We start from the raw sequence: 12,158 nt of genomic DNA, 5'->3' as shown, positions 1-12,158 counted from the left end.
GCCAATGCAGGATGGAGTGTGTTTGTGTGTGTGTGTGTGTGTGTGTGTGTGTGTGTGTCGTATATATGTGTGTGTGTTTTGTGTGCATGGTGTGTTTTTTGTGTGTATGTATATGTGTGTGTTTTGAGGTGTAGTGTGTGTTGTGTGTGTCTTGTGTGTGTGTTATGTGTTGTATGTAGTGTGTGTGTGTGTGTGTGTGTATTAAGAACAGAGTTAAGGGTAGGAAGGCACCAGAATGATGGGAGGTTTGGTCAAATAAAGGGATATCCCAGTTCATGAACATGGAAGTGAAACACCTGTGGTTAAAAGAGCAATGGTAGGACCATCTGTGTGTAGTTGCAATGGAGTATAAATCCAGGTTGGGGGAAATGGGTCGATTAAAGAACTAGTAAGTTAGGATATTGGAGAGGGTGTCAATGTGTGTGTGTTGAAGTCTCCTAATACAAGGACCAGTGTTTGGGAGAAGAGAAAGATTGTGAGTCAAGCACACTGAGGAAGAAAGGAGAGCAACCTGAAGGGGAGCACAAATAATGGTCACAATGATATGGATTCGATGCTAAATTGGAAAATGTGAACCTCTGAGAAGGACTGATTGCTAAGTGATGGTGGTAGAGGGAGAAACTTCATGACAAGGGAATAGAGGAGTATGAATAAAATGGTTAGGTGGTCATTGTCCTAAAGAGGGCATCAGGTCTCAGTGGGAAGCTGAAGGTGAAGGCTGAGATCTTCCCTATCAGCCATCATGGTCCAAGGCGAAGGAAATTCCCAAGCACACAAAACTGAGGCATGATTGATCAAGGCATGTTCCAGGGCAGGGAGTGCTGGGGAACATTTCTAGTAAACATGTTTTGGGGTTCACGCCTGGGGACTTGGCCCGTCCCTGGGTGTTTACCTCAAGACACCTGGAGAAAGTGATTGTACTCAGGATCTGAGGGTGTTTTGGCAAAAACTTGTGGATCATTGAGTTCGGTCAAGAGTCACTGAGTTTAGTCCTGTAAATCCTTGAACCTGGGCCACTTATGTGTGAGCACTAGAAAGGTCTTACTTGGGAAAGTGGGCTTTGGAAGTCCATTCCTTCAGAGAGAATACTCTGCTGAGGGGATTTTCCCAATCAAGACCCTGGAGGCTGTGTCGTGGCATCTCAGGACTTCTCCAGCCAGATTTCCAGTTCTGTTGGAGCCTGTTGGGGAACTATTCTTTCTCTTTCTTATCTCTAATTTCTCCTTTATCTACACTGATGTTTTACATATATATTAGTGTATAACCTTGCATTATAATATATTAATCATTAAATTCTCATTTAAAGACAAAAAATTCAATTGGAAAACAGGGAAAATAAGCACAAGAGAAAATTAATACATTGCAAGAGTAAATTAAAATCTCACAACAAGAAAACAAATCCTTGGAAAATACAATTGGACAAATACAAAATGAGAATAACTCTGATCTTCAATTGAGCAAAGGCAAAAAGAAATTGATTCTCACAAAGCTACACTTGGGCAAATGGAAAACTCCTTCAAAAATATAATTGACTAATTGGAAAAGAAGTTGCAAAAGATAAATGAATGAAAATCTCAAAAAAAAGGAATGGAATTGGCAGAAGCTAATGACTTCATGAGATAACAAGATTGTGTAAAACAAAACCAAAAGATGAAAAAAATAGAAGAAAATGTAAAACACTTCATCAGCAAAACCACTGATCTCAGGAACACATCATGATAGGAGAACCTAAGAATTACTAGCCTTCCTGAAAACACTGAAAAAAAAAATACAAGGAATAAATAATACAGGATTTAGTGATGGAAAATTGCTCTGATATCATAGAACCAGAGGATCAAATAGCTATTGAAAGAATACATTGATCCTCTCAGGAAAGAGATCCTAAAATGAAAACACAAAGGAATGTTGTGACCAAATTCGAGAACTATTAGATAAGAGAAAAATCTCTGCAAGCAGACAGAAAGAAAAAAATTTAAATACCAAGAAGCAATAGCAAGGATTATGCAGGACCTGGCCACAGCAACAGTAATGGATCAAAGGTCCTGGAATGAGATATTCCAAAGAGAAAGGGAGCTTGGAATGCAACCAAGAATCCACTACCTGGCAAAGCTGAGCCTTTTCTTCCAGGGGAAAAGATGGACACTTAATGAAATGGGAGACTTCCAAAATTTCATGATGAAAAGACCAGAGCTAAATAGAAAATTTAGATATTAAACAGGAAGCTCAAGAGTCACATGAAAAGGTAAAAAAAAAACCCAAACAACTTGATATTCAATAAGATAAAACTTGACTATATACCCACTTGGGAGAAAGGAGTCTCATAACTCTTGAGAATTGTAACTCTATTAGAGAGAATATACATAGCCAGAAGTGATGGACATTCTTAACTTTTCTGTGACTCGGATAAAATGATTTAAAAACAATAACTCCTTAAAAAGGCAGGTGGTAAGGAGAAGGGAGGACAGAGGGGAAAAGAATGAGGTAAATCTCATTACATCAAGAGCTACAAAAGATCTATTGTAATTGAAGGGAAGAAGGGAGTTGGTGAGAACCACCTGAATCTTTATCTCATCAGACCTGGCTTAAAATTAACTTAGACACACTTAGTTAAGTTAAGAAACTTATCTTACCTTTCAAGTGTTGAAAGGGGAAAAGAGAAGGGAGGGATAGGGAAGGGGAGAAAAGGAGAATTAAAAGAAGGAAAGGAAGAAGGGGAAAAAGGAAAAGGGAAAAGAAAGGGGAGGGGGGCTGATATAGGAGGCCAAACATACTGAAGGTGGTGGTATTCAAAAACAAAACACTGGGGAATATGGATAAGAGGGGAAAGGGGGGGGAAAATACAAACAGAAGCAAGATAAAATGGAGAGCAATAAAGAGTTAGCAATTATAACTTTGAATGTGAATGGGATGAACTCTCCCTTAAAAATGTAAGCAAATAGCAGAGTAGATTAAATACCAGAATCCTACAATATGCTGCTTACAAGAAATTAATTTGAGGGGTGGCTAGGTGGTAAGGTGGATAGAGCACTGGCCCTGGATTCAGGAGTATCTGAGTTCAAATCCGGCCTCAGACACTTAATAATTACCTAGCTGTGTGGTCTTGGGCAAGCCACTGAAACCCATTTGCCTTGCAAAAACTAAAAAAAAAAATTCATTTGAAACAGAGAGATATATATAGAGTAAAGGTAAAATAAATTGTGTTTCACCTGAAGTGAAAAAAAAAAACAGGGGTAGCAGTACTTATCTCAGACAAATCAGCTGCAAAAATAGATAGCTTTAAAGTAGATAAGGAAGGAAACTATATCCTCCTAAAAGGTACCATAGGCAATAAACTGATTTCAATACTAAATATGTATGCACCCAATCTTACAACATCCAAATTCTTAGAAGAGAGGTTGAAAGACCTACATGAAGACATAGACCGCAAAACACTACTAGTGGGAGACCTCAACCTCCTGCTCTCAGATTGAGATAAATGGAATTACAAAATAAATAAGAAGCAAGTTAAGGAATTAAATAGGTTGCTAGGAAACCTAGATATGATAAACCTATGCAGGAAATTGAATGGGGATAAAAAGGAATATATTTTTTTTTGTGCAGTACATGGCACTTACACAAAAATTGACCATGTACTAGAACCATATAAAACTAATGATTGGGGCAGCTAGATGGCACAGTGGATAGAGCACCGGCCCTGGAATCAGGAGTACCTGAGTTCAAGTCTGGCCTCAGACACTTAATAATTACCTAGCTCTGTGGCCTTGGGCAAGCCACTTAAGCGCAGTGCCTTGCAAAAAACCTAAAAAATAAAATAAAATAAAATAAATCTAATGATCAACTACAGAAAGGAAGAAATAGTGAATACATCTTTCTCAGATCATAATGCAATAAAAATCATATGCAATACTGGGCCAGGGAGATAGAGACCCAGAACTACTTGGAAACCAAATAATCTCATTTTAAAGAATGAATGGATCAAGCAACAAATTATAGAAAGAATTAATTATTGCATCTTAGATAATGGTACAACATACAAAACCCTATGGGATGCACTCAAGGTGGCTGTCAGGGGTTGTAGTATATCTTTAAATGCTTACATGAATAAATTAGAGAAAGAAGAATTCAATGAACTAAATATGAAACTAAAAAAAATTAGAGAAAAAAACAAATTAAAAACCCCCAATTAAATACCAAATTAGAAATTCTAAAAATTGATGGAGAATTTAAGAAAATCTAAAGTAAGAAAACTATTAAACTAAGAAATAAAACCAAGAGCTGATTTTATGAAAAAACCAATAAAATTGATAAAGCTCTGGTCAATTTGATTAAAAAAAGAAGAAAACCAAATTGCTAGTATCATAAATGAACAGAGGTCAGCTTACCATCAATGAGAAGGAAGTTAGAGTAATAATTCACAATTATTTTGCCCAACTCTATGCAAATAAATTTGACAATCAAAGTGAAACTGATGAATATTTACAAAAATATAAGTTGCCCAGATTAAATGAAGAGGAAATTAATAACCCAAATAACACTATCTCCAAAACAGAGAGATAAAATAATAGACCTATCTCCCTGATGAATATAGGCACAAAATTCTTAAATAAAACCTTAGTAAAATGATTACAAGTTTTCACTAGGATAATACATTATGATGGAGTAGGATTTATCCCAGGAATGAAGGGTTGGTTTAGTATTAGGAAAACTGCTAGTATAATCAATTATATCAATAATATATCTATCAGAAATCATATGATATCAATAGATGCTGAAGTAGCTTTTGGCAAAATAAAGCACCCATTCCTAATAATAACACTAGAGAGTGTAGGAATAAATGGTTTGTTTCTTAGAGTAATAAGCAGCATCTATTTGAAACCATCAACAAGCATTATGTGCAATGGGGATAGGCTTGAGGCATTCCCAATAAGATCAGGGGTGAAACAAGGATGACCATTATCACCACTACAATTTTAAATGGTATTAGAAATGTTAGCCACAGCAATAAGAAAAGAAAAAGAAATTAAAGGAATTAGAATAGGGAAGGAGAAGATGAAACTCTCACTCTTTGCAGATGACATGATGGTATATCTAGAGAATTCTAAATGGTCATCTAAAAAACTACTACAAATAATCAGCAACTTTAGCAAAGTTGTAGGGTATAAAATAAATGCTCATGAATCCTCAAAATTTCTATACATGACTAGCAAGATGGATTAGAATGAGCTAGAAAGAGAAATCCCATTTAATGCAACCTCAGACAAAATAAAATACCTGGGAGTCTACCTGCCAAGGCAGACTCAAGAACTTTTTGAAAACAATTACAAAGCACTTCTCACACAAATAAAATAAGATTTTAAATGCCTGAGCAAACATCAACTGTTCATGGATAGGTTGAGCTAATATAATCAAAAAATGACAATTCTGGCAAAACTAAACTACTTCTTAGTGCCCTACCAATCAAAATTCCAAAAAATTACTTTAAAGAGTTAGAAAGAACAAGTTGTAAGTAAATTTATATGGAGAAATAAAAAGTCAAGGATTTTGAAAAAAGTACAAAAAAAGGTGACTTAGTCTTATCAGATCTAAAATTATATTATAAAGCATCAGTCATCGAAACTGTCTGGTATTGCCTAAGAAATAGAGTCATGGATCAGTGGAATAGATAAGATGCAATAGAAGGAAATGATTATAGTAATCTGCTTTTTGTTAAACCCAAAGAGTGCAACTATCAGGATAAAAACTCTCTCTTAGATAAAAATTATTGGGAAAATTGGAAGTTAGTAGGGAGGAAATTTAAATTAGACCAACACCTCACACCCTATACCAAGATAAAGCAGGATTTAGATATAGAATTTAGACATAAAAAATATTTTAAGCAAGCTGGAAGACCAAGGAGTAGTTTACTTGTCAGATCTGTGGAAAGGGAAGCAGTTTATCACCAAGGAAGAGATGGAAAACATCATTCAAAACAAAGTAGATAATTTTGATTACATTAAATTAAAGAGCTTTTGCACAGATAAAACCACTGTAACCAAGATCAAAAGAAATGGAGTAAATTGGGAAACAAATTTTGCAATTAGTGTTTCTGACAAAGGACTCATTTCTAAAACATACAGAGAAATGAGTCAAACTTTCAAAAAAAAAAGCCATTCCCAATTGACAAAGGCAATTTACAGCTGAGGAAATCAAAGTAATCCATAGTCATTTGAAAAATTGCTCCAAATAATTACTTATTAGAGAAATGCAAATTAAATCATCTCTGAGATACCAATTCACACCTATCAGACTGGGCAATATGACCAGAAAGGACAATGATCAATGCTGAAAGGGATGTGGGAAAACTGGGACACTAATACATTGTTGGTGCACTCATCCAAACTTTCTGGAGAGGAATTTGGAATTATGCCCAAAGGGCAGCAAAAATGTGCATACTCTTTGATCCACTACTGGGTCTATACCCTGAAGAGATTATGAAAAACTTTAAAAACATCACTTGTATAAAATATTTATAGCAGCCCTGTTTGTAGTGGAAAAAAGTGGAAATTAAGTGAATGTCCTTCAACTGGGGAATGGCTTAACAAACTCTGGTGTATACATATATGTTATGGAACACTATTGTTCAATTAGAAACCAGGAGGGAATGGGATTTAGGGAAGCCTGGAAAGATTTACATGACCTGATGCTGAACAAGATGAGCAGGACCAGAAAAATATTTTATATCCTAACAGCAACATGGGGTTGATGATCAAGCTTGATGGACTTGTTCATTCTATCAGTGCAACAACCAGGGACATTTGAGCTATCTGCAATGGAGAATACCATCGGTATGCAGAGAATTATTGTCTTTGAATAAAGACCAAAGACTATTACCTTCAAATTAGAATAAAACAATTTTCTTATTATTCAATTCTTTATTTTTCTTCCTTAAAGATATGATTTCTCTGACATCACATTCAATTGAAATCAATCTATACCATGGAAGCAATGTAAAGACTGACAGAATGCCTTCTGGTGGGGAGCAAGAATGTGGGAAAAACTGTAAAACTCAAAATAAATAAAATCTTTATAAAAAAAAGAAAATTACTTTGGTCCCATGGAAGATTCAGAAGATGACAAAATCAAAGATTCTGTGTCCAAAACATCCAAGAGAAATAGAAAATGGACTCAAATGATGGATGAACTCAAAAAACACTTTGAAAAGCAATTAAGGGAAGTAGAGAAAAATTGGGAAGAGAAATGAGAGCAATGCAGACAAATTATGGAAACCAAATCAGTAGCTTGGTGAAAGAAATATAAAAATCAGAAGAAAATAATGTTAAAAACCAGTTTAGGGCAAGTGGAAAAGGCAACACAAAAGGCAAATAAGGAAAAGAATGTCTTAAAAAGCAGAATTGGCCAGCTGGAAATGGATATTAAAAAGCTCTCTGAAGAAAACTCCTTCAAATGCATAATGGAACTAAAAGGAACTATTACTTTGCAAGAAATTAAGAAGAAATAAAACTATTCCAAACAAACCCCAAAATTAGCAGAAAATTTGAAGTATTTCATTGGAAAAACACCTGACCTTGAAAACAGATCCAGAAGAGATAATTTAAAAATTATTGGGCTCCCTGAAAGTCAGGTAGTCCAGGAAAAGAGCCTAGACTGCATTTTTCAGGAAATAGTACAGCAAAAATCAAAAAGTTTGACATTCAAGTAGAGGACTCAAGTGAAGCATAGAAAGGGTAGATGAGATGGGTAGATTATGAGAGATTTAATGATAATGAACTTCATGTAACCCTACTTGGGGAGAAGATACTGATAATATTCATATCAACTTTCTCATTAAATAGAGCAGTTAGAAGGAGCATTTATAGGATCCTAAGATCTAGGATGCTGAGGTCCTACAAGCAGAGGGTAAAATAGAAATTGAGGGAATTTACTGATCACCTCCTGAAAGACATCCCCAAAGAAACACTGCCAGGAATATTATAGCCAAATTCCAAAAGTCCCAAGTCAAAGAGAAAATACTAAAAGCTGATGGAAACAAACAATTCAACTACCATGGTTCTAAAGTCAGGATTACACAGGATCTAGTATAATGTACATTACCAACTCATAGGGCTTAAAAATGTTATTCCAATAGGCAAAAGATCTTTGTTTATAACCAAGAATCAACTATCCAGCAAAACTGAACATCCTTTTTCAGGTGAAAAAATGAACTTTCCATGAACCGTGAAACTTTCAAACTTTCCTATTGAAGCAATCAGAACTGAACAGAAAGATTGATCTCCAAGTACAGGACTTTACAAATACATTAATGATGTTGAACGGTTTGTATTCCTGCATGGGAAGAAGATACTTAGTACTCATATGAACTTTCTCATTAATAAGAGCAGTTAGAAGGAGCATATATAGACAAGGTACAGGAAGGAGCTGAATAATGGTATAATAGAGTAAAAAAAGATGGAGTCAATGGGTGATAAAGGAAAGTGCTGGGAGGAAGAGAAAGGAGAGGAAGAAGGGGCTAAGATATTTCACATAAGAGTCAAGTAAATGTTTTTTCAATGAAGTGGCATGGGGGGAGGCAAGGGGGGATGAGTGAGCCTTCATTCTCATCAGAAATGGCTCAGAGAGGAAATAACATACACAGTTAATAGGGTATGAAAGTCTTTCTTACCCTAGAGAAAAATTAGAAGAAAGGAGTGGGATAAGGGGAAATAGGAGGAGGGAAGGGGGAAATAAGTGACAGAAGAGCGGGAAGATAGTAGGAGAGGGTACTCAGATACAACACACTTTTGAACAGGGCCAGGGTGAAAAGAGACAAAGAATAGAATAAATGAGAGTGGGAAGGCATATAGTGGAGGGAAATATAGCTAGTAATAGCAACTGTAGGGAAAATATTGAAGTAACTTCTCTGGTGGACTTATGATAAAGAAGGCAACACATCCTAGAGAGAGTCATTGGGATCTGAACATAGACTGAAGTAATGTTTTTTCTCTTTCATCATTCTTGAGATTTGTCATTTTATTGAGGGGATGGGGGTTTATGTTTACTCTCATAACAAGATTAATGCAATAATATAAAATAAATAAACCAAAATAATCACAAAAAGCAACCCAAAACCAGGGCACAAGTTGGGGAAATGAGTAGCAGAAAAAAGGACCCTGACCAGGGACAATTCCTTTGGTCCCATAGAGGATCAAAACACACACACTCAGAAGATGACACATCCAGACTTCTGTATGTAAAGCATCCAAGAAAAAGAGGTCTTGGCCTCAAATTATGTCCAAGGTCAAAAAGATTTTGAAAATCAAGTAAGGGAGGTAGAGGGAAAAATTGAGAAGAGAAATAAGACAGATTCAGGAAAAAAACAGGAAAACCAATCACTAGCTAAATCAAGGAGATCTAAAATATTGCTGAAGAAAACATGTTAAAAATCAATTTAGGTGAAATGGAAAAGCAGCCCATGAAGTTAATGAGTAGAAGAATGTCTTAAAAAGAAGAATTGGCCAGAGGGAAAAGGAGATAAGAAAGCTCTCTGAAGAAAACAACTCCTCCAAATGTAGAATGGAGCTAAAGGAAGCTGATGACATTGCAAGGAATCAAGAAACAATAATACAATACCAAAATATTGAAATATTAGAAGTTAACATGAAATCACAACTTATCTGAAGATCAGGACCTCCAGGAAATCCAGGAGAGACAATTTAAAAATTATTTGGCTATCTGAAAGTCATGATCAGAAAAAAAAAGAGTCTTGACTTCATTTTAAAAGAATTTCTATAGGAAAAGTGTCCTGATATCCTAGAAGCAGAGGGCAAAATAGAAATTGAGAGAATCCATCAAGATCAAAAAATAATAATCCCCAGGAATATTATATCCAAATTCCAAAACTCCCAAGTCAAAGAGGAAATATTACAGTCAGAAGGAAACATTTCAAATATCATGGAGCTATGATTAGAATTACACAGGATTTAGCAGCATCTACAATAAGGGCTCATAAGGCTTGGAATATAATATTCTGCATGGCAAAAGAGCTTGGAATGTAACTGAGAATCAACTTCACACCAAAACTGAACATCCTCTTCCAGGGGAAAAGGTGGACTTTCAATGAAACAGGGAAATTTCAAATGTTCCTGTTGAAACAGCCAGAGCTGAACAGAAAGTTTGGTCTTCAAATACAAGACTCTGGTAAAGCATAGAGAAAGTGAATGAGAAGGGTAAATTATGAGTGATTTAATGATAATGAACCATATGTATTCCTGCATGGGGAGAAGATACTGATAATATTCATGTGAACATTCTCATTTAATAGAGAAATTAGAAGAAGCATATAAAGACAAGGCACATGAGAGAGCTGAATTTGAAGGCATGATATATTGTAAAAATGGAGTCAATGGATGAAAAGGAAATGTACTGGGAGAAAGGGAAAGGAAAGGTAGAATAGGCTAAGATATTTAATATAAAAGAGTTAAGAAATAGCTTTTGCAATAGTGTGGGGGGGGATGTGAGGGGGGATGAGTGAGCTTTCATTCTCATCAGAAATGGCTCAGAGAGGAAGCAACACACATGCTTAATAGGGTATAGAAATCTAGAAGGAAAAATGAGAGAAAGTGGATGGGACAAAGGGGATCAGAGAGGGGAGTGGGGATGTAGGTGATAGAAGAGAGGGTAGATCATGAGAGAGAACAGTCAGATATAACACATTTTCTTTTTTATTTTTTACAAGATGGTGGAATTGAGTGGTTTCTCCGGGACTATGGAGCAGGCTGACTGCTGAATCCCTCTTTGGTGGGATGTAGACTTGGGGCCTCCTGTTCCCAGGGCCATTGCTCTGTCCACTGTGTCACTCAGCTGTCCCACAGAACACTTTTGAAGAGGGACATAGGGAAAGGAGAGAGAAAATACAATAAATGGTAATGGGGAGGAATGGATGGAGGGAATTACAATCAGCAACAGCAATTGTGGAAACATATGGACATAAAAAAAGAAGAGTCAGAGCCATGTCTATGTCCTTAAAAAGCTTCCTACCTTAAGAAAACTTTCATAGTACATGCTTCCCCCCCCTTTTTCTCTCTCTTTAGAACTAAGAGGAGACCACAGAAACTAAAAATTGATAATTTCCTTTTTTAAAAAAAAATAAAAAAATGTAATCTACCCTAGAAACAGAGCTGATGGTATCTGAACACAGACTGAAACAGATTTTTTTTGTTCTTTCTTTCACTTTATTTCTCATGAAATTTTCTTTTAATTTTTGTGGGGGAAGGGGTATTATGTTTATATTCTTACAACATGATTATTTTTAGTAATGTGTAAATAAATAAAAATGAGTAAAAAATTAAAAAATAATATACAATAGTATATACAATATAGACTATATATAATATATATACAATATATGTAATATATACAATACATACAATAGTAAAGAAATATATGATTTCAAAAATGAAGTTATTATGGTGTGTAGCAAATGTTTCAAAATGTAATAAAGAGGATGAAACTAAAGAGACCAATGAAGAAAGATTATTGTTGAATTGATATACAAAATGATCATAATGAAAAGTGAAATGCAATGTATACAGCCAAAGTTTTTCAGGTTTATTTCTGCATGAATTTATAAAATTAATGTTAAGGTAACTAAAAGTCAGAATAAGCAGAGCACTGTTAAGAATAATGTTCAAAATAACGTCAAAAAGGGCACAGGATTTCAACTATAAAGGGTAACACCATAGATAAATTAAAAAACCAAAAAAATACTCTATCTCTTAGATCTACGAAAAGGGGGCAAATTTATGTTCAAACAAGAAATAGAGTACATTATAAACTACAAGATAAATTTTGACTATATTAAATTAAAAGACTTTTGCACTAATAAAATCAATGCTACCAAAATTAGAAGGAAAGCAACAATCTTTACAACTAGGAGTTCTGATAAAGATCTTATTTCCAAAATAAATGGAGAATGACATAAAATTTATAAGGTTGCCAGTCATTCCCCAATTGATAAAGGGTCAAATGATATGATTAAACTTTTCAAATAACTAAATTATGCTATGCCTGACAGGATCTGATGCTGAGTGAAGGGAGCAGAACCAAGAGAGCAATGTACACATTAACAACAACATTGTGAGATGAACAACCTCTAAGGAAGCAGCTCCTCTCAGCAGTTCAAA

Source organism: Macrotis lagotis, chromosome 1 (genome assembly GCF_037893015.1).
Source record: "Macrotis lagotis isolate mMagLag1 chromosome 1, bilby.v1.9.chrom.fasta, whole genome shotgun sequence".
Lineage (NCBI taxonomy): Eukaryota > Metazoa > Chordata > Mammalia > Peramelemorphia > Peramelidae > Macrotis > Macrotis lagotis.
This window is presented reverse-complemented; position numbering follows the sequence as displayed.